This window comes from Gambusia affinis, linkage group LG24, assembly GCF_019740435.1.
Source record: "Gambusia affinis linkage group LG24, SWU_Gaff_1.0, whole genome shotgun sequence".
NCBI classification, from domain to species: Eukaryota; Metazoa; Chordata; class Actinopteri; order Cyprinodontiformes; family Poeciliidae; genus Gambusia; species Gambusia affinis.
In genome coordinates, this window is record NC_057891.1 from 2,027,943 (window position 1) to 2,050,467 (window position 22,525).

Genomic DNA, 22,525 nt, shown 5'->3' on the forward strand with positions numbered 1-22,525 from the left:
GATGCTTCAGTTTAAAAAAGAAATCAGAAAATGTTCATGTAGTATTTCTATTTTCAGATTCTCTGTAAAAAAATGAACAAAATATTTGATTAATTACAATTAAATGCATAGAAATGATCATTTCAACAGCCACAGTATTCAGTAAAATAGTGCAATAAAAAGCAGAATATTTTTAAGAAATATAATCATAAGATTAAAAACTGTTGGTAGAATGCATCACCAGCATGTTTTTGTTTAAAATTATATGTTTAATTACAAGAAAAGGCATAAATATAACTATAACTAAACATCTACAGTATTGAGAAAAACAGTGTAATAAATACTAACTTAAAACAAGTAGACCAGTAAAAATTAAAGATAAAACTTTCCTGCTGTTTTTTAACAAACATTATTTGACTATTTAGAGGAAAATAATGCAAAAATAAAATGATGAATGCTCTTTGCCCACAAACAACTTTAACCTCGTTTCAGTTTCCAAAAGAAAATAGAAACAGAAAACGTTTTGGATCCGGAACACAGGCCAGTTAAAAACCAGGGTCAAAGGTCGCACGGCGCCTCATTACGCATCGTTTGCAGCAGCAGGGTTCAAAGGTCGCATGCATTAAGCAGGAACGCCGTGGAAGCGTTTGGCGTTCCTGCAGACGTACAGTCAAGATGGCGAGAGGCTTTTCCTGTCAAACATATGCACGCTTCCTGCCTGAATCCTGCAGCTTTGATGGAGCTCACAAAGATCCCATCTCATCCGTCAAGGCGGGAGGAGACGGCGAGTCAGCGGGGGGGCGGCGAGGGAAAGCTGCAGAACAGAAGTTGGGTTTCGCCACAGCGCCGAGCGCTCGTTTTATTGACGTGGGAAGACTCGGGGAACGAGCTGCTTTCATTCTTGCGTGTCGATTCCTTCTGTTGGCGCGCAAATCCACAACGGTTCTGGATTTTGAGAAATACGGGGGCAGCTGGCGTTCCCACAGCCGGGCAGGAATTAGCCCTTTACGCGCTGCAACCCTATCTGCTCTGCACCTGGGCGGCGGCCCGACCTGCACCTTTGACTACGCCGTTGACAGGAAACATGTGCTGCCAGTTCACAGCAGAACCGTCCTGCAGATTTCAGCTTTTAGTCAATCAGAGTTTATGGAGTTGGAATACATAGAAACAGCTTTTTATGAATAAGTTTTAACTTCACCAGCTGAAACCTTTTACTTTTACCAACGGTGCATTTTTTACTGACATTTATAGAATAGAGAGGAGTTTGTGGAAAAGCAAAAAAGAGTTTCAATAATTTTACTTTTGAGACAATTAAAGCAAATTTTCTCTTTCAGCGACGGCAGATTTGAGAAGTTTGGAAAACTTTTCATTTTTAAACAAGACGACTGGCGTTAAAATAATTTAAAAACTATTGGGGTGAAATTGTTGGAGTAAGAAACACTTAAAGGTGGTCAAGATAAAAACTACAAATATAGAGATGTTTAAAAACATATATATAAATATATAGATCTTTAATATATATATATTTAAATATATAGATTTTTAAAAATATATATATAAATATATAGATCTTTAATATATATATATTTAAATATATAGATTTTTAAAAATATATATGTAAATATATAGATATTTAATGGATAAAACGTCAAAATCTGAATCTTAAAATTTTCTGTTGAAACTCTTTAAAGTTTGAGAAAATCTCAAACTTTAATTTTAAAATTATTTTTTGATTAAAAAAATTTAACATCCAGGAAAAAAATATAAAAACTCCAATAAAAAAAATTTGAATTTAATTTCATTACTTGATTTATTAATTTTTGTTGTTTTTTTTTAAAATAAGAAAGTTGTTTTAATAAGATAAAAGTAATCTTAAAACCTGCACAAAAATTTAATAGCAGTATTTATAATAACTGATTCAGTGTTTTTACTATTTTTAATATTTTAATATTTTTGATTTATTCATTTATAAACTTAAATAAACGTCCTTAGATCAACATTAATTTACAAAGAAACATTTTTTGTAAAGTTGAAAATATGAGTAAATTTAAAAAGTTTCACCTCTTTGCTTAAAAATCTATATGAAATATTTTTAAGTATTTACATTTATTAATTTTAATTTAGTTTATTTTATTGTGCATTTTATGATATCATTTTTCACCTAATTTACATAAATTATACTTAACATTTGACAAGTTAGACAAAAGTTTGATATTTAGATATAAAAAACGTTTTGTAATAAATGTATTAATAATTTAGCATAATTATACAATCAGTATCCATTATCAAATTTTTCTAAATTTAAAACTTTACCATAACTACGTAGATTTAACACATGCATAGATTTAACTTTATAGATTAATCTCCATGTAGTTTAAACACGACTTTAACCGTAAGATTAAATAAACGGTTTATGTTTTAAAACGTAACGAAATAAACAACAGGAAACACGTAAACATTTGTCTTTGCTGATCGTTTTATCATAATAAACACAACGCCTCTTGTAAACATAGAGTACATTTAAAATGTTTCTGAAAAATACACTGAGTATGTTGAGTATAGGATGTCCAAAGTACGGCTCGGGGGCCATTTTCGGCCCTCAGAACAACTTTGGACGGCCCTTCCTTACTATTAAAGAAGAATCTCATTTTAAAGTTTTCACTCATTTCAGGGCATTAAAAAAGATTAAATCAAAATCTTAAAATGAGAAATGTAACACAAAGTCTGAAAGTCTCATCTATTTTATTAATTAAAGAAACATTCAGGAACTTTTAGAGAAAACCCAGAAAAAACTGAACCAAATCCTGGAGAAACACGATCAACCTGAACACGTTTGTTGTTGTTTGTTGTCAAATATTTCAAACCTACAAACTCAACAATAATTACCTAAAGAGATCTGATTGATTTTCTTATTTTACTAAAATATTAAGTGGAGCTTATCATTTATCAAGGTTAAAATAATTACAGCCCAGATAGTAAAAGATGTTAATAAAATTTTAAATTGTGGTGAATTTAAATTTGGTTAACAAAAAAAAAATAAGAGCAACTGATCATTTTAAGTGTATCTGTTAATCTTTTCCAGAAATGAATAAATTTGATTCCTAAACTTTGATTCAATACAGAATCAACACAAATGTGGATTTAAATCCAACTTTAGAATCAACATGTAAACGTTTTGTATCATTTAAACCAGATTCATTCATATTTTGCTATAAAGAAAACTTGACCTCTGTAGTTCATTTCCATTATCTGGTGGTTTCCTGTTGGTTTATGTTGGGTTTAATAGTTTGGGACATCAGAGTAGAGAATCCCAAACCGCCTCCTCCATGACGCCGTCGTCAGCGGAGTTCACTGGGTCGCCGTAGTGACAGGCAGGCGTGGTAAACAGCGGTGAGGAGCGAACATGTTGTCACCCGTGTTGAACATCTGACCTGGCTGGAACCTGCGGCGCGCGGCGCAGCTGAACAGGAGGCCGTCTGGATGGGAGGGAGGGAGGCTTGGCGGCGCTCGCTTGGCTCCTCGCCCCGGTCCCATTGACCAGACAGCTGAACTGCAGCGAGGGACGGAGGGGGGGGCAGGAGGATGCAGCTTACATGAGAAAATAATAATCTGTGCAGTTAACTGTCATTCAGTTAACCATCTTTGCTGGGTGACTTTATTTGTTTTTTTTTCTTTCTCCCATTTCAACTGGTAAAAAGATTAATCACTCGGAAAGCTGTTAACACCTGTCAGAGTATTTTATATTACACATAAAAGAGAACAGACTATAAAACTGATAAATAATCTGTTTTATTAACGGGGGCATGCCATCGTAGGGTCCTAATAAATCTGTCAAATCATGACGGACAACATTAATCCCTCCCAACAAAAAGAAAAGCCGTTGTTATTGACTTGGACGTGGCGTAAACACGTGTCCACGTTTTTCCCTTTTCCTCAGCTGTGATGATCTCTGTGCGCTTGTGTTGGATCCCCGTGGGGTCCGGCTGTCGGACCTTCCCACCCGGACTCGGTTCCAGCCAATCAGCTGCTGATGTGTCCAAACAGGAGCCGGGCTGTGCGGACAGATGGCGGGCTGACCTGGAAAACCTGCCCCCCGTTTCGGGGTTCAGCGGCCGGCAGCTGACAGGTATTATTTCGTAACCTGGAGAGACGAGTCGGTTACGAAATAACACTTTGTCATTAACTTCTTGGGCTTTCTGGTCACATTTTTAGTATTTTTTTCAGATTATTTATGCACACAGTTTCAAAAATTTACGCCACTTTGGTCAGAGTGTAATTAAAAAGCCTTAAATTTATTCATCTAATATTAATGCCTTAAAATAATTTGAAAATTTTACCTAAATTTTGTCTTTTAATCTTGTATTCCATGTTTTGTGCGAAGGTGTAAGTCACGACTACAGGCAGTTTTGGCTACTGCTAACTAGATGCTAATATATCCTTACCAGGTAACTAGTTAGCTACATTTTGTCTAGCTAACTAACCAGCTAGCTTTTTATCAGAATAAATGTCATTTGTTTTGTCTTTTCTTCTGGAGTTTTTTGTTTGGCAAAAGTTTTAAGTCACAAACATCATTGCATTTTGCGCCTCAAGGTTGTTGCAGCTTCCGCTAACTAGCTGCTAATCTAACATTTTAGCTAGCTAGCTTTCTAAGTGTAAATGTATTGGAGTTGGTGCTGATGTTTGTCTTTGTAACTCACTCATTTTTGATACTTCATTTTTGGGGTTTTTCCTGTCAGAAGTTTAAGTTGCACAGACGTCTTCATTGTTATGTTTCTCTTGAGGCAGTTGCAGCTACCGCTAACTAGCTGCTAATCTACTCTTGCGAGCTGGCTAGGTAGCATTCTGTCTCTTTTATGGGAAAGTGTAAATTTAACGGAGTTGATGTGACAATGTCTGTCTTCGTAACTTCTGTTGCTTCTATGTTTTATTTAAGTTTTTTATGGACTTTAAGTCGCGCAGACATCTTCATTGTATTCTGACTCGAAGCAGCTGCGGCTATCACTAACTAGCTGCTAATCTACTCTTGCTAGCTAGAGTTATCAGAGTTGACAGGATGATGTTTGTCTTCATGACTTCTGTCCTGGTTTCTTCTTGACTTTTCTGTCTCTCAAAAGTTTGACTCGTTTGGACAAGTTTGCATTTTAACTTGAGGCAGTTGCAGCTACCGCTAATTAGCTGCTAATGTGCCCTTGCTAGCTTGGTGCATGTATCATGGATAAGCGTAAATTTACGTTCATCTTCATAACTTAGTCATTTCTGTTGCGTTCTTTAAAGTTTGTATCATTTCTTCTATATATAGGCTAAAGAAATAACAGACCTTCTTTCATAAGAGTCTTAAAAAGTGTAAAATTTGAGTTTAAATCCAGAAACCCTGGATTTAAAGAGCAGCACACACCATCAGCTCATTACTTTACCTTTCGCCTGTGACTTACATTTATCTGCGTCTCCAACCAGCCGTGTAACTTGAGTGCCAGGGCAGATCTGTCTGGCAGAAAGTGCTTTTTGATGAAGTCGTTCATAAATTTTAATACAACATGTCAGCTAACATGATGTATAGAGTGAGAGCTCATTCATATTTCAGGTGGTTTGCTGTTGAGAAAGCAGCCTTACTCGGCTCTAAAGCCGTTTGGTTGTAGCGCAACTTTTACTGCGATGGTGATTTTGTAAAATTATTTTTGATCAACTGGGTTTTGTCACCATTAATGATTCATAAAACAGTAAAAGAATCAGTAGATTTGTATTCAGTTGTGCAGTTTTGTAAATATTTACGTTCCAATCAAATAAATAAGGTGAGATTAACTATAGAGCTTTGGAATAGTTAACTTAAAAAATGACTTTTCTTTTTATTTAAAAATTAAGTTTAAGTAACTTTTTGTTGGGGCCAGACTTTGACTCTTTTGTTAAATTACAAGAATAAAGTCGTAATAGAAGAATAAGGGCTTTATTCTTGTAAAATCATGAGAAAAAAGTTGTTTTAATGAGAGCAAAGCTCCGATAGTTAAAATCTGACGTGACCATTCTCTCATGATTAGATTATAATCCCAAACTAACTGTGAAAATAGATTTTAGAGAATTACAGTTGGGAGAATATACAGACTCACCTTAAAATGTACTTCTTTTGTGGCTAAAAGTTAAATATTTGTCAATACTACTGATGTAAAATGCTTCCAAACTGAGGCAGACTGAAATGTGTCTGAACAGCTGGAGAGCATATCGAATTATTCTGCACACTTTTCCGTCCTGAAGGTGGCTGATATCTGATTTTTCCAACCTGAGCCTCCCGCCTTGTATGAAAATGAGACACATTACCGGTCCATTAATTGATCCGAGCCCTGCTTTGAAATGTGGACGTTCCTGAGAATCAGAAATTAGTCCGGGCTCCGTGGCCAATTAGGTGAGCCTTCGCCACATCTCCACCGGCTCCTCCGACGAATTCCAATCAATCCAGACCGGCCGCAGGTGAAATGCCAGACGAAGTCGCCACTTGCTGCTGTGAATGCTAAAGGCGGGCGTGCATGCTAATGCTATTCATGTCCACATCATGCAATGCATGCAGCACACGGGGGCAGAGGCTAATAGTGTCTCGTTGGCTGGTTTTACCTTTCATGATCCTCTAAACATCATCGACTAATCAGAAGCGGCGGCTTTGATCAACACCAGCTTCTGTTTTTATCTCAACCAATAAAAGAGGCTGGAAATTTGGTAACATCTAATAAGTCAAGAAGAAAGACGTAATTATTCCTCTGGGAATAATTGACTAAAAATATGTTTTGTTGCAGTTGAGTCAAAATGTTTGAATATTTGAACTTTCCCTAAAAATGACCAAACTACTGGCTTCAAATCTGAATGCTTTTATTTTTTTCCAAATTAATTTTTTTTAATGCATCCATAGTGAAAACAATAGCTGAGTTTTAAAGGCCTAAAATGTAGCTAGCTGTTAGCTTGATCTTGATCTCAAACTAGAACATGAGCGATTTGCTAATGTTCTGAGTAATGTTCCAGTTATGTTCCTCATGAATCTCTGAAAGCATAAAATGTATGGAAATGGATATTTAACTACTGAAATATCAAGAATAGTTAAAGTTGATTTAGCTAAAAGGAAATTAGCCTCAGCTAGCTTGATAGCAAGACCTAGCTTGTACAAAATCATAGATGTAGGTCTCTAGAAAACGGCAATATCACAAAAAATAGTCAAAATAGATATCTCTAAATTGTGTTATTAGTTTTTATGTTATATAACGTGGATATTTCCCAACTAAGCTGATCTGTTTAGTGCTTTGCAACAAGTTTGAAGCTAACATTAGCTTTAGCTTCTGCTCTGACAGCTACTTTAGAGCTTTAAAACGTAATGTTTGAATTACTTTAAAATGAATTTATAACATTATGACTATATAGTAGGATACAGAAACAAATAAAAATGGTTTAAATAGAACAGTTTTTAAATTAACTTGAGTTTACTACAAGAACTGTGCTAAAAAATTACATTTTAATAATAAAATAGATTTTTCTTAAATTTTTTGTAAATATTCAAACTTTAAGAAAACACATTTCAAAAGGTTTAGCTGTGAATAACAATGGCTCATGTTTGTGTTGTTGTTGTGAAGGCTCCCGGTGCGTATGGCTCGGTTTCTGTCATTCTGGGGCCGTATAATCCCTGGAGCTGCCTGGCTGACCATGTGCTGTGTTCAGATGTGTCCTGCCACTCTAAACCCTGATGTAATCCCGCGATCAGCCAGCATGAGCTTTAATTGAAATAATCCCTGCCGATGAGCGGCGCGGCGCTGCAGCCGGAGCCAGTTCCATGATGGGTCCAGTTTAACCCACTGTGTGACTCTGACCTTTCCCTCGCTGCTCGCTGGGACCATCTGAGCCTGGCCCAGTACGGACATCTGGTCCGATACTCGGGAGGTCGTTAGATCCGCCTGGTTGGTCCCAGAGGCCTTTCGGGTCCTCTCGGACTTACAGTACAACGCTGCTGGAAAAAAAACTGACGAGGGAGGAGCTTCAGTTTCTGTCGCTACATACAGAATTAAAGATCTGCAGAATATTTAAAGCAAATAGAAAATCACATAACCTATAATAAATGTTGACCTACATTCCCGGGCTTGGCATTCTGTCTTGCATATTACTGTTTACATGCCGGAATTTTATGCTTTCATTCAACGTTGGAGGGAAAAAGACAATTTGAACATTAACGTTGGCAAGATGTTGTAGGAGAGATTGATTCAGAGCAGTGCAGAAAAGGGGGGGGAGACGTTAAAGAACAATTCAAAACCACTCTTTCTCACTCACTGTGTGTGAGTTATGCTACAGACTCGTTGCCATGGCGACTGACTTACAACAATGTTTCAACACCATTAAATACACAAACATTTCCCACAGCAATGGGAAAGAGGGACGTGTATTCATGCCTTTTTTTTTTTTTTTTTACAAACAACCAAAACAGAATTCTGCAGCACGTCTACATCTTAAGATTGTCATAGTCAAGCTAGCATAGCATATTTTTTCTTTAATTGAAACTTTTCACTAATTTGTGAAATGTGATTCCTTTCTACCTTATCTAGTTGTTCACATTTAGTAGAAAAGTGGACATGTAGTCCATTTTTCTTTTATATATCATGTGTACATTCAAGAGTTAGCGTGTTATGTTGACAAGCTAGCAGCTAACAGCAACAGTAGTCATCGTCGCTGAGGGTGGGATCTATAATTGCTTTCTCTCTAACCTGTTTAGCTAGTTATTTAGCTCTCTCACCTGAATCAGGGGTGTCCAAACTTTTTGTGTAAATAAATAACCTTTTCAATGAAAGCGTTTTTTCCTGAACAAAAAGTTTATTCCTTCTTTTTAAAGAGAAGCATGATTAAAACTCAAGAAGAAATGTCTTCTGCCTAAATGTTTTCAGTAAAGTGACATAATCCAATAAAGTTGAAGCCAAACATGAGGCTAAACTTAATAAAAGCAGCTCCCTGCCTGCTGTTTGTAATGCATCAGCTGCTGCTCTCTGATGGATGTTTAGCTTTAACATCTGCAGAGCGTTTGGCGTGTCACCCCGGCCGATTCAGGAGGACGTTTTCCTTTTTTTTACTTCTCACTCCGCTTCAGAACCGCATTGTTATTTATCTATTTCAAATTATTGATCTTCTACAAACATTTTTCAAGGTATCTTAATTACTCGCAAAAGAAGCGGCGCCTTGGCCGGCGGACAACACAAATAAGTTAATTTGCATTTCTGTGTTGTGAGTGTTTTGGCAGGCGGCGCGCCGGTCCAGATTGTAACCCCTATTTCTGCCTCCAAAAACCTGCCTTGGAGGAGCGTCCACGGAGGGATTAGGGATTTAGTGGGGAAGGTAAGTGTGACTACAAGCTTTGGCTCGCCATCTGCTCCCCAGCAGAGTTGAGGCCAACCTGTGCAGCCTGCAGCAAAGACCTGGGCACTGTGCTAACTCCGGCTCGAGCCAACCTGGCGCCCGCGGCCCCAATCACCAACAGTCTGCTGATTAGTTGTAAGAAGCGCTCCATATGTAGCAAAGTTTTTCCCCCCTCTCTCCGTCTCCTTCCCTTCCTTCCGTCCTCGTGTATTCTCTCATTAAATAAAGATGGATGTATGGAATATCCGCCATATTTTTTATTTTTTTATTTTCGAGCAAATGGCAGATCGCCGTCGGTCGTCTGGCAAGGCGAAAACGAGCCTGTTCTTCTTCTGTCTCACCTCTGACAGAATAATGCCGAGCCAGGGAGGAAGATGAAGAAGAAATCCTGGCTCTCCTCCTCCTCCTCCTGCTCTTCCTCTCTTTCTTCTTCTTCTCCTCCTTCTCCCCTGTCCTGCCTGGCAGCTCCAGGAGACAGATGACAGGGGTTTGTGGCCGTCTGATCACCCCTGGGTGGGTTTTCCTCATTTATTTATCTTCGGCTTATTGGAGGAAAAAACAGGAGGAAAAGTTATCACACCCTTTACATGTTCCCATTTTACCATTTTCACAAATAAAAACCTGAATTGTGCTAAAATTTACACAAATATATATAATAATGTGCCATCTTTATAGTGAAACAAGGTGGTGGCAGTATTATGCTGTGAGGACTTTCTTCATTTTGTGTATAAAACTGCAGGATTTATTAACAAAATCCACATTTTGCCTTAAATTTGTCGTGTCTTGCCCTTAATTACAGTTTTTATTAGGTCAGAATTTAAAATATATAATGTTTTAATTTCAAATTTAGCATTTTAAAATTATTTTAAAATAGTGAAATACTTTATTAAAATAATTTAAATTATTCCCAAAATGCCACCACTGCTGCTCAAGACTCTAACATACACCCTGAGGTCGCGGTAAAGGAACATTTTCCTTATTTGATAGGTTATTTTTTTAAACGACCGGAAGATTTGAAGCCTTTTGATCGTTTGACAGGTAATAATTAACACCCCTGACTGGTGCACCTTATCAGACATTATAGACTTTAAACAAAGAGTTAATCTAAAAGGCAACTAAAATCAATCAATGAAAAATCATTTCTGAATATCATCCCATGGACTAAATGTGACCGGGATTTTGTTGTCATTTTCCCATACTTAGTTTGTCTGAGTCCGAATGTTAAGTTTACAATGTTTTAGTTTCAAATTTGGGATTTGAAAGGTTTGAACTTTGACCCCAAACCCCTGAGGAGTTGAAAAGGAGGCTTCATTGATGCAGAGAGATGAAGGAAGTTCAAATCATCTCTTCCATAATAGACAAGGATCTTTATCCCCTACTCCAACATCCATCTCTGTGATGTTGGAGTAGGGGACTCTGAGTGATTGTAGTTTGAGCTTACTGATTTTTCTGGTGTTCAATTAGAATTGCTTGAGCAGGACTAGTTAAAACTGTAGTAGCATCCCCTTGCACTCCTTGAACTTTACCACATTTTATAACTATGATGTTGGAGTAGGGGATAATCAAATGCAGTGTATTAGCAGAGCTTGGTGTCATCCAGAGCATGTTACTGTGGAATATCATCTCTGCTGTGGTTATTAAGCTGTTATAGCATGTAATGATAGCAACGGTCTTCAGTCAGAGGCTTCTTTAGATTGGTTGTGGAACTGACTGCTACAAATCTAAACAATGTGGAGATAGTTTGATTTCTCTCTGGGAGAAATTGAGTATTTTAAAGTTAATTTTAATCAATTTAACGACTACCAATCAAGTAAAGAAAGGGAGGAAGAAATTCTGAACACACATTTCCCAAATTAAAACATGTGGTTGAAATACTTTACAAAAACGAATAAAATCTGAGGAAACGTTGAAGTTTGTGTAGAGATGAGGAAGAGGAGTCAGCGACTCCCTCAGTGGAGATAGCAGAGAAGATGAAACGGCGTCGGCGCAGGAGGTTGAAACGTAATACTCATTATTAAATTGCAGCTATTCCTGTTGCCAGGAACCTATTTCTCAGTATTAATTATTCATATTTTGTTGCGGTAATCCAATACTCAGGTGAGAGCGGCTCCTCGTGACGGAACGTGTAATTTCCGAGCTTAACGGCGGCTGAGGAAGAAACGGATTAGTATAAATCACTAATGGCGGCGGCGGCCTGAATCCGTCTTGCTTTGTGTTTACCAGTAGTTTATTGCGGCGCGGCGCTCCGAGGGAAACACTTTTCTCTGACCTTTCTCCAGACTAACTACGGGAAGAGAGAGGGGGGCTTCCTGTGAATACGCAAACGAAGACGGGACAAGCAGGCCCGGTTCTTACAAATGGTGTTTTTCAAGCAGAATAGCGCCATCACTTACTTTTGATCCGATTAGCCGCGTTCAGGCCTCTCTGCCTCGCCAAGCGCTCGGTGATAATAACAATTTATGGACTAGCAGGAATTTGGGGAAGATTATAAACGAAGTGTAAAAGCCCCAGGCTGGGCCTTTTTCTTGTGGTTTTTGTTTTTATTCTCAACATTAGTGTCTCTTTCTGTCCTCCATGCGGTCGCTGATCCTCACTCATCCTTATCCCTGCAAGAACAATAAACATTTAACCCTTTCATGCATGAAGCATGATGACCTCGCTCTGGATTTGTTCTCTTTTCAATCAGTTTTATGCATCTAGTCACACATTTCTATCAGGAAAAGTTTGAATTTGCTCAGATTTTTTTAAAAGTATGAAGAGATATTGAGATTCTGCATCAAACTAAGAATATCTAGAGATAAAAATGCATGAATAAAATTTATATTTTTCTCCTGATAGCTTGGTGGTAAAATGTCAAATTTGTCTGCCATAGTTGAGGATAACTTGCAGGTTTTAATTTTTCAAACTGATGCTAAACGACTTGAAGGACTCCTGCCGTCCTGATGGTTGGACAAGAAAAAAGCCAATTAGGTCATTGAATATGCACACATCTTGCATGCTCTCTGGACTCCTGTAATTTGGGTTTACAAAAAAAAAAAGGCGTAAAGGTCAGCCACGTTAGTCAGATTGCTCTCGACAAATTCTAAAAAGCCTCACTGGTCACGCCGAATGTATTCCCTGCAACATAATTAGCCACAATTCCCAGACGTCCCACAAGCCCCGCCCCTCACCTCAAAATGCCTCTCACCTCTGCTTGTTCTGCAGCCATGACACCCCCCTCCTCGACTCGCTGCAGATGCGCTCGGCTGATGCATAAATTAGTCATCAACATTAGCATTAGCCGGCGCGTGGCACCCGGTGCCAACTGCTCTCCGAACGGCCATAAAAGGTCATGTTTTGATGACTGAATGCCACACAGGCACCTTGGCTCCCTGGAGGAGGGTTCCCCAGGTGCGCGTGAAAGGTTAAAAATTACCTACCCAACGCCGCCGCTGCCGGCGCCGCCTGTCTCTGGCGAAGGAAATAATTAGGGGGTTTTTAGGGAGCGGCAGAAAGCCTCGCTGTCAGATGACAGAGCGTTACCTAATGGTCGTATCTGGGGAAGAGTCAACCGGCCTGTCATTCTCTTGACAGGACAAATGAGGATAATGGTGCCAGAGAAATGGGCGCGCGCTCCCCTCCCCTGTCAGGGAGGTGAAGGGGAGGAGGAGGTGAAATGGCAGCGCCTGAGCAGAATAACAGAACGCTAACCTTTTCCCTAAATCTGTTAACACGTGTAGGATCGTGGTAAAACTGAGGCTGATGGGATGTTTCAAAAACAAACCAGGAAGTTCTGGGGAAGATGTGGTTTCTGAATCTAGAATGACGGATGCTTTTCTCTAGGTGCTCCAGCTTCCTCCCACAGTCCAAATATGTTTCCTTAAAGCTGCAGAAAGTAATTTTAAAGTTAAAAAAAAAAAGGTTTTTGATGTATGTATTAAAATTATGTCAGAAATTGTTCCTGACTTTGTTTAGGCCTGATTTCTCAAATATGACATATTTTGTTATTTTCTTGTTACTGTTGCTTAAAATAATGTCACGTGTAAGATCTCTTAAGTTAAGCCTACTTAATTCATGTCTGTCGACAAACTTGGACTTAGTTAACTTAAAAAACTTTAATTTCGTCAATGTGAAGTGATTTGGGTTCATTCATTCATTTTATCTTAAACATAAAGTCGTAATGTTAGATTGCTATATCTGTTTTTCTTTCAACGTAATACAATTATGTCGACATAAAAAAGTGATGTTAAGTCAATGATTCGTTTCTTTGAATGTGTCAAATATCGGTATCAGATGACGCTAAACATCAGATATCGGTATCGGGAGTGAAAAACGTGGATTGGTGCAAACCTTTTTGAAATGTTATTTCTGATGCTTAAATTTTTCTGATTGGTTGCCAGTCAAATATATCAAGTTGTTTTAGTCTGAAGCTAACAAAATGGACACCAGATGAAAGGCCAAAATGCATAAAAATGAATGAGTTTTCCCAGATATCTGTCTTTGTGAAGTGTTTTTGTCTCTCTGAGGTCACGACCTGCAGGAATGAGCCACAATCTAAACACAATCTTGGATAATTCATCGTCCTTGACCCGACACGTTCCTCTGAGGTGTATTTTAACTCTCCGCTGCCTCAGCAGGCGCAGAGCGGTGTCATCTTTGTTTCTGCTGCTGCTCCACCTCCTGCATGCTAACAGAGGGGTTATTAACATAACAAACTTAAACGTCTACATAAATAATACGCTCACGGAGATGCAAACCGACTCGCCTGACACTGTTTAGGCAGCGCCTCCAACATCTGTTTATGAGCACTTTGCCTAATGATATCATCCGATATCATTAACTGTGGCAGTGCGCCGCGCAGCAGCAGCAGGTGCAGCTGTTTATGCGTCCCCCATCCCTCCGCCGCCGCCACAACACACACGCAGGAAGACTTTTACAATCTCCTCCAACACCGGCTCCAACCCTTCCACCCCACAAATCGACAAACCGCTCATTAGGACAATTTTCCTCAACAAAAAAAAGCAGCCCCTGTGATTTCAATCTGTATATCACCTGTAATTGTAGTTTTTAGTGCGAGTCTGATTCCATACATTTAGCAGGAGTAAACTGCGCATGGTGAAAAGCGCGCGGCTCGCCAGCTGCACCCGCCGTTTTTAGACGGGCTTTTCTCTCCGAAGAGGAGGCGGGGTCGCCGCTTTGTTTTCTCACGCGGGTTTTCTCTGTTTAGATGCTGGAAATTATAGAAAATTATCGTCTCTGCTGAAGAACAATGAGGATTCGTCCTCTTCCTGACCGGAAGGCCGCGTTCGGAGGAGAGGGGGGTCTCCGCAGGTTTTTCCGGATCCAGACGGGATCGTACGCTGCTGTAATTAGTCAGATGGTCCGTACAGATGTTGTGAAACGCCAGAGACAAACACACAACGCATAAGGCCAAACATTGACTCATTAATAGACGTAAGGAATATCTCTGTTTTACTTTGTGTCTTGACTTTGACTTTGGAGACGTCGTTGTTATCTATCAGAATTAGCATCAGCAGTCGACAGTCCTGTCCTTTTTAATAACGTTTAGTTCAAACAATATGGCAGAAAAAACCTAGCAGAATAAAATCGGTTCCTATCAGTTGATATCAATAATTATTGATTGGTTTTTTGTTTCAAATATCTGAATTACAGCCACACTGATGGCGTGAACGTTCCAGTTTCATCCAGTTTTCTCTCCACATCGTCATTTTTTATTTTTAAGCAGAAATGACTCAGCAGGTTGTTGCTAGGCAACCAAAGACCGAGTTGAACATTGTCACACATGCTTGATATTGATCGCGTGTCTATCACGATATATATTATTAACTTATTGTCCAGTTCTAGTTCAGGCTGTATGTGAAATATCATGAAAGATCCAAAACAAAAGAGCGAGTCCAATAGGACCATGTGGAGGTCATCGGGTCAGGTGTGTTTCTCTGCTTCAGGCCTCGAGTTTGTGTGTCACAGAAAACCGTCTGGTTCAATTCAAAACCGCTCAGAGATTTTTAATTTTACTGCTATATCTTTTAATTTAGCTAGTTTTGCATCCTTCAAAATGCTAACGTTGATATTTTTCCTAGAATTTAAAAAACCTGGTTCTGTAAACTTTAGTCTCAGTTAGAACTGTTGAATATGTGAATGCCAAGCGGGATACCGCTCCAGAAGCAGGAAGTGGTCTACGGCGCAGGGCATTCTGGGTAAATACAACCAAAACAAACATGCTAGGCTAGCACTAGCATGAGAAATAGCTTTTGCCAAAAAGAAATATAAATAACTAAAATATTTTGCTACTTAGTTTTTGTTTAATTTTGGGTTGCGCTCGGTGTCTTTTTATAGAGGTTTTTGTGTCGTCTCCCTCAGTGGTTCTCGGTGCAGCGCCCCCTCAGGCCAGGAGGGGAACAGGTTTGTTTCAGTCACAGGAGCTGAAAATGTAACAAATGTTGCACTTTTTTTCCAGCAGTAACTGAGTCTATCATCCTTACTGAACAGTAAGACACAAGCGCTGATGGATAGAAAAACTCCTGCAGTTTGGACTTGATAACAAGAAATTCTTGAGATGTTTCAGTGGAAATGTGGCTCCGTCTTCTGATCTTTCTTCCTTTTGAGTCTGAGATTTCACGTTTTCCCCCAGAGGAGCCGTTTCTTTATTTGTAAGCAAAGACCCCAATGATGAACCCGCTCCGAGCGCTGCGGCCCGTCGGGATCGCACACCGACCGCACAAAACGACAGAACGTGAGAAAGTCCACAGCAAACATTCCTCCTCCTCCTCTTCCTCCCTCTCCTTCCAGCTGTTCCTCTAAATGTTGATTACACAAGACACCGGGGGAGCTTCCTCCCTCCTTCCTCCCCGATCCGGTTGCGGGGCGATCCCCCTCCTGAGGAGCCTGACCCGGGGTTGGGGGTCCGGAGAGAGGGCTGCGGCCTGCAGGCCTCTTGGCTGGGCTCGTCTTTCCCCCTCCGCTCACACATTTCAGGATGGCAGACATGGGCAGAGACAGCAACGGCCCGCGGACAACTGGTGCAGGAGCAGGATGCAGAAATAAAAAATTAAAACTGCTCACATAAGTTTGTGTCAAATGAAATTGAGACCAGGGAGATGATTTTTATCTAAGCTGACTTTGTTTAGATGGGTTTTTTGTGCTTTTTCAGGCATTTATCCAGCTACTGAATATCACAAAACACTCTGAACTGACCAGTTATAATGAACTTTTCATAAGGAACCCTATTTAAACACTTTCATCACCTTCAGGACTATGATCCATGGACTTTAACTTTCATTTTTCTGGTTCAGTTTTATCAGACAAACCAGCTTGAGAACTCCCTGATCTCTTGACTAGAACCTGACTGACAGCATGAAGCAGGATAAACATATAAAACAACACTTCATGCTCCCAACTAGAGAAATTCAACAAATTTATCCCTCAGGAAAAACTGTTCATTACTAAACATGTAGGTTAAATTTGGACATCCAATGGTCAAAAATGGGCCGTCCCATTCCAATTGGTTTATTCTGGTTTAGCTTGAGCTAGTTGGGTGTTTCTCCATCGGCGGTGTGTTCCTGTGGTTGAACGCCAATGTGGTTCTAGTCAGACACCAACAAATACCTGGTTCTTTAGCTGGAACCTTAACGTCACCGTCCGCCATCTTGTTACTGCGTTCTTCTGCTGTGTTGATGAAAAAAACTTCCCAAACGGATGGACACTGGTTCTCAGCAAAACACAACATTAACTAAGCACAACTTAGAGAACGACACTATAAATACCTTAAGACACAAACAAAATCAAAACATAAAATACAACTAAATTTTAACATTTTACAAACCTTACAGCAAAACATCATAAAACACCTTAAAACACACAAACAAAATTAAATACACAATTTCCAAACTTTTTCAAAGATAAAACAGTTAGAATCCTCACTCTTGGTGTTTTAGTTTTTTAGTTGTGTTTAGTGAATTGTTGAAGTGTTTGGACTTCAGGGCCACCGTTCAGATTGGTTTGGATGATTGAAATTGTTTAAATTATTCAACAGATCCTTGCAGAAACCAACAAAACCAGGTTTTTTTGGCACTAATGTTCCGTTTTAGAGTCATGTTGGATTATTTACAGAATCAAATGTTGACCAAACTGTAAACATTTTGCTGCTAGATGTATTTGTTGACCCATTTGAGGAAGAGTGAAAGAAAATGGAGAAGAGATGTTGGTCTACCTATGGAGACGCTTTGATTATTAAATCATCTTTACAAAAAGAAGAAGAAGAAGAAGAAGAGAGACGGGCGTTGATGTCGCCTGCTTTGTTGTTCCTGTTTTACAGCTAAATGACACATTTAGGATTTATTAAGACAAGAAACCGTTTTCAGAAAGTGACTCGGCGGCGGAGCCTCCGCGGAGACGTGCTCATTACTCCGTAGCCCCGGGCCGTGTTCAGCGCCGCCAATGCAATGATTTTCTTCTTCTCTGTCTGTATTTGTGCGCTGCAAAGCCAGATGCCATAATGTCACAGCGGTTTTGTTCAAAGCCGTGGCGATGATTTGGGCTCCCAGCAGGTGCCGTCCTGATGTCTGTTAAATTATTAAAGCGAGGGCCACATGGCCGCATCGCCGCCGCGCCCATTAGATTAAAAACAAGAGACGCCTCTTTCTTGTTCCTCCTCATATTCATCACCGTTTTCATGACGTTTTATATTCCTTTGGAAATATTAAAGAGGCATTTGCTCCCTTTTCGTGTTGTTTGCACAATGGCTATCGGGATCTTTTTGATGCCGTCTCGTCAAATTGAGGTCCCGGCTGCTTCTTGAAGTTCCCTCCACTCGTTTGAACTTCCCATCAGACTCCGATCTTACCATGAAAACCGCCGCCGCTGCGTTGATAAATAAATCATGCGGGCGGGATGTCCGACCTCGTCACAATCGCTTCCAGCAGCCGCCGCCTCCGTCGTTTTCTCCCCCCGCCTCAAACGCTCTTTTTGTTGCTTTGATGAATCTGTAATGACCAATCAATCCCCAAAAAAGTCTGCAGCCATTGTTGAGATCAAGCAGCAACTTGAAGCTAAAAGATGTCACCTTTAAATTCTTTCTGTTGCTTCTTAAGTTGTTGGTTTTTTCAGTTTGGTTTGGAAGAAAGTCTGACTGAAGTAGCAGAAAGTCGATGACAGAAACCAAATTATTTAAAGGAATACTTTCTAACTTTGTAATTGTTTGGGTTGGATGTGAAGTAAAAAAGAACTTTAAGGCTTTTTCCACTTTTAAAGATGCAGCTTATGAAAAATATATTTTTACATGTTGGTTGAAACTGTCACTATATCATCACAATTTCATATGAAACTGAAAAAATGGAGCCCCTCTGCCTTCTTCTAAGTAGAAACAACCAATCAGAACCAGGAGGCGGGGCTTAGCGCTGTCAATCATCCTCCGTATGACCCTTGAAAATGTAACAAATGCTGCAGTTTTGTCCCAATCGAACAGAGTCTACTGCACCAGTCCAGTCTAATCTAATCGAATTTATCATCTTGTTGTTCATTTTGGGTTTATTGGTTTCTAAACAAGTCTGAGCAGTTTAGATTTTGTCCAGATGCCAAAGAAAACATGTATTAATAGTTTCTGCTCCTGAACCTTTTGGATAAAATGTGGAGTTGTAGAAACATCGCTGTACAGTTTTTCCACCTGCTGCTCCGTTGAGGTTTTAAACCAAACTTTCATGTCCGTTAAAGACAAAAGTTTTATGCAACTTAAAAATATATATATATATTTTACAACAACTTTGTTGATGTGGACCTATCATAATTATGCTTTCACAGATTTGTCCACCAAAGGAGACAAAAACCCTGAAATAAAAGATATTATAGCTGTCTGAAGTTGAAATTCTTGGATTGTGCATCTTTTGAAGAGATGAAAGAAGTACGGAGCCCCACATGCAACCTTCCCCTCCCACACCAACAACAAACCCCAACCTCTCCTCCTCTTCCTCCTCCTTGTCTTCGTGTTCGGTGCATGCCAACAAATCCTAATTGCACCCCACACTCGTCTCTTCCCACTGACGCTGCACGCCTCGTGCCACCGAATTCCTTGTGTGCTAATTAGGCACGCAAACCGCGGTGCGACGCGCTCCTGACAGGTGCCGCCGGCTCACCGAGGTCACGCACACACACTCACGGCGAGAGACAGACGACAGGAGAGCGGGCTCGTGCTCGCCGCATTAAAAATAAATGGAGATAGGAGGGGAAAAAACGAGAGGCAAGACGTGTTAATTTCTAGCTTCCATCTGTTATTACATAAGCACTGCCAACAACGAGAGAGGAAGACACAAAACAACCGCCATGACTGAAGTCCTCCTGCACAGAAGAAGAGTTCCCCAGGGAGCGGTAATCGGATCGATCGAGCGGATTCGTCTGAAAGTTTTGGCGTCTGAAAATTAAAAAATGTAACCTGGAGTCGTTTCATCGCAAAACAAAACATAAAATGTTGCGTGTCAGAAAATTTTGATTTCATTTTAAGCTCAAGGGAAATCTAGAAGTGATTTAATTTATTTCTTTTGGAAACAGTTTGGTAGAGAAGAGGAAAAAGAAACTTGAGACAATTTTTAGATTTATTTCTGGTAACTTTGAGAGTTGGGGGTAAAAAAAACTTTAGGTAATAGAAAATTATTACAAAGTTTAACAAAGTAAAGCTGCAGAACCGAAATGCATCAAAAATTGTAAGAAATTAATAAAAAAAAATGAAATCACCAAATTCATAAACTTTAAAGTGTAAAACCAGAAAACAAACCTGTTGTAGAAAAATAAAAGTTGCAGACAGACGGCAAATAAAGTGAAATAAAAATCATATTAAAAACAATTTTAAATAAAAATCCATTTCATATTTCCTGTCTGAGGCGCTGAACAAATTAAAAATGTAGCTAATTCCTCTGTGAATGCTTAAAGCTGTCACAAATTGTGGGCGGAGCCAACAGACACAAAGGGGCGTGGCCAGGAAGGGGTCAGGACTTATCAAATTACTGTTCACAGTTTAGCAACTTCTCTGTTTAAAACTTCTCTGGCAACTTTTTAAATAAAAAACGCAACTAGCAACAAATGTTTTAGGCAAAATAATGCAGAATGAAAACATTTTATCTGAGGTTTAGTTATACTTTAAATTTTTTGAGTGGACTGATTTTGAAATTGAGGCAGCAATGAAACAGGACTAAGGTTTTGAAAATGGTTTTGGATGAGATTGAAATCTTTGTTCAGTTGGACCTTGAAGTTCTGGATGATCCAGTTTATCAGTTAGAAAGTTTCTCTTAATCTCATTGCGGTACATTTTCAAATCTGACCTCGTTTCAACACAATCACCCAAACAGTTTTTAAAACTCTTCCATCACGGTTCTAACCGTCTGCCTCAACTCTGCAGCTGCTCCCGGTGTTTTCTTTAGTCGCAACATTTTTTACAGGACATTTTCAAACTGTCCTGTAAAAACATTGCAGAGACGGCAAAGACTCACCGTTTGTCATCGAAATAAAATGTTTCCAGATCCGAGGAACAATGGGTCCATCCAGAAACAAAGAGGTTCGAGGAGTGACGAGCACCTGGGGGATGTTTTCCCGAAGACGAGTCGGCGTTTCCCGCTTCGTTTTCCTGACTGCGGGACGGAGCGACGGTCCGGTCAGGATGCTCTCTGCCAGAGTACACATGAATATCTCTGCTGCTTTTCAGCACTTTGTCCGCTGAGGCAGACTTGTTTAAATTGTTTCTTTTGGACGCAGCACCTGAGCGTGAACTGAGGGCGAAGCCACACAGAAGAACCTTTCTTCACTCTGAAAGGTAACAATGAAATGATGATGCTGGGAATCATTTTTATTTATTTGTGTTGTGAAGCACCAGATGTCGCTCTGAAAGAGCAGGACTCCCAGGAGCTGGTAGGAATATTGGTTGGGTTGTACTTAATCAGATACTGATAAGTTAAAAATGACTAATGTAGCTGTAAAACCTACTGGCAGCCATGTTTGCTTTCCTTTCCACTTCACGTTACGTTCTACCTTGTGTCGATCTGTCACAGAAAATCCCAATAAAACTTCCAGAGTTTGTTCAAGATGCTAAAAAACGTTTAGCAAAGCACCGTTCCCTGGTTTCACTCTGCTCCCCTCTCCTTCCCGTCCCATGCATTATTCACAGCCGCATTTAAACACCGGGCCGAGACGGAGCGCCTGCGGAACCAGGGAGGTGCGGTGGCAGCAGCTGAAAGTGTCACAGTTTGAACTTTCCTGCCCCGTCCTCCGTAGTTCCTGCTGGTGCAGCTGCCTAAATGAGAGGGATTAAGTTAACTCCCTGCTTAAAGGAAGAGCAGGCCCTGGATTAGGGCACCAGGCGTGGACACAGTGAGCGTTCAAGCACGAGCCGGCGCCTTTTAGAAAGGAGACGTGGGGCAGCGGTGCGTGGCCCGCGCAGCCAAACTCATTGACAAGTGTAATGCCGAGCCTGCAACATGGAAACTGTCTGGGCGCAGAGGGGAAACGCTGGCTGACACGCTCACAAACTCTTTGTTCCCAGTTTCACTTTCCACCCAAAACCTCCATCTTCCACCATTACTCACACCTAATAAAGCTTTTACATCAACCTTTAACTGAACTCTAAGAGTTGGGGACTTTATAGTGTTTTTATTTTCTAATTTGACCACATTTAGGGTAGAAATAATGGTTTTACAGCAATAAAAGGCTTAAATTGGACCTTTATGCAAAATGTATTTCCATTTGAGTTTCTACTAATTCTTTAAACAAACAAGCCAATTTCTGGCAATAAATTAAAGTTTTTCGGTGTTTGGAAACTCACTAAGAAATATAACGTCACAAATCAGTGGGAAATGTTTCACTGTGAATAATGATTCCATCTTATCAGCTTCAAGTCGATTTGTACATTTTGGACCAGAACTTGTCTCTTAACATCGTGATAGTTGGACATTCACACTGAACCGCCATCTTGGTAGGCAAGCAGAGAGCTTAGATGAACCATGACTTCAAGACAAAGCAAAAAGAAACTCAAAAGCTGTAATGTACTTGTTGTTTATAACTTATCTAGAATCGAGGTGAGAGCGAGTTCTGCGCTTGTGGCTTGTTTATTGTTTACCGTCATGACAGTTACAGATACCTACCAAGATGGCTGCCGGCTACAAAGTTCCTGGATGTGTGACGTCACATGAGGTCTTTGCATAGT

General features: G+C 39.8%; 1 long non-coding RNA gene across 1 annotated transcript in view; it reads left to right on the top strand.

Annotated features, from left to right (window-relative positions):
* LOC122827358 overlaps positions 1-22,525 on the top strand; it is a 193,141-nt gene that overhangs the window by 169,896 nt on the left and 720 nt on the right. Inside the window, exons 5-6 of the long non-coding RNA XR_006370038.1 lie at positions 20,849-21,001; positions 21,082-21,139. This is a non-coding gene — a long non-coding RNA (uncharacterized LOC122827358). The remainder of the gene's footprint in view (positions 1-20,848; positions 21,002-21,081; positions 21,140-22,525) is intronic.